Source organism: Trachymyrmex septentrionalis, unplaced genomic scaffold (assembly GCF_001594115.1).
Source record: "Trachymyrmex septentrionalis isolate Tsep2-gDNA-1 unplaced genomic scaffold, Tsep1.0 scaffold127, whole genome shotgun sequence".
NCBI classification, from domain to species: Eukaryota; Metazoa; Arthropoda; class Insecta; order Hymenoptera; family Formicidae; genus Trachymyrmex; species Trachymyrmex septentrionalis.
In genome coordinates, this window is record NW_017304406.1 from 12073 (window position 1) to 13675 (window position 1603).

The following is a 1603-nucleotide window of genomic DNA, read 5'->3' on the forward strand; positions in this document are numbered from 1 at the left end:
ATCTGCATATAAAAATCTCATAGGTCCTAAAGATTTTGGGGCTAAGATTTTGTAAAGTGAAAATTGTCTCGTAAATGTGTTGTGCAATTTCATGAAAATACCTAATGCGGTATTTATACGAGGTCAGGTTATTTATACGAAGACATCGTGTTACACGATGTCAACATATTTCCGATGATTCTCTTTTGACAATGCCTTGCGTATTTTTTGTCGCAAATTGTCCTTTCACTTTTTGCATACTCTTTCAGTCATACACTTTCATTTTCTTCTTCTCTTGATACTTTTCGCAATCTCTTTGTAGTATCAACGAAGTCGTGAGATAGGTAAATGTAAAAGTCAATGTTTCGTTCGAATAGGATGAATGAAACGAAGACTATAGTACCATTTAGTCTACTTACTTCGTCTACATACACTTTTCAAGCGATAGTTTAAGTAATGCCCATCGGAGAATCGTCTCCGAGAGAGAGAGAGAGAGAGAGAGAGAGAGAGAGAGAGAGAGAGAAAGTATATTCTCAGCGTATACTCCGCGTAGAAAGAATTTTATAAATGTACACGTACACGTATATGTATATATCCTTTTCTATTATTTGACTAGTAACCACGCAAGTATACTCATCGCCACACAAAAGGGTCGCTTGCGGAAGATTACTCGTAAACTCTTTTAGTTGCATTATATATCATTAAACATTGCTACTATCGTTTCTCGTGACGCGTAAACACTCGTAGTACAGTACAATAGCTGTGATTGTTAGCTTCACGTTCTCACTTCTACTTAGTCACTTCTACTTAATTAAACTTAATTCCTCGCGGTGTCGAGCGATGATCCGTTCTTTGCTTGATCGAGGACACAGGTGTCACTGGAATATTTGTTTCTTTTATACAAAAAGAAAAAGTAATGCAAAACAAGCCTCGATCATTTATGGACGATCATTGTTCGTACGCGAACTGTTTCGAATTGATGCAAACATAGAGCCGATAAAAGGCGGTTTGCAAAATATGCTGATACGTAAGATAAACCGTTCGGTAGGATAATAAGCTACCTTGAGGTCCTCTCGAGGAAATGACACGTTCGCTTTTGGCGTACCGCGAAGAAGTAGTAGCCTGTAATTACTCTTTTGTCTTCTTGATTCGAAACGCACGTGTACACCGCATATTCACGCGCGCAAGACGATGAAGACCCTTGCATCCCCGAGGATGAACGGAGACATTAAGCTTCCCTTCTCTCTCAGAAACACCGTTCCTCGTCCTTCATCATCGTCATCATCGTTTGTCGCATGAAATCGCATACGGAGAAGAAGAAGAACTCGTATACATCGAACTAACCGCTATGTAAAGAAATGATGATAATAATAACGCGTTATGATGACGAAAAACTATTCAATTCGAATCGTACATTCGAGATCTCTATATGCGATTTCTATGTCATGTATACCTACGGTTCCTACTAGACCAAACTTTTTCGTAGGTCTGATAGCGCTAGGGAAGTTCGATGTACCGAAACTCTCCAGGCACGCGACACTAAATATCATATTGCTTCGAACTGAATATTTTTCGATAAGCTCACTTATTCTCACACTTGAATGAATCGCTCTCTTTTTTAGAT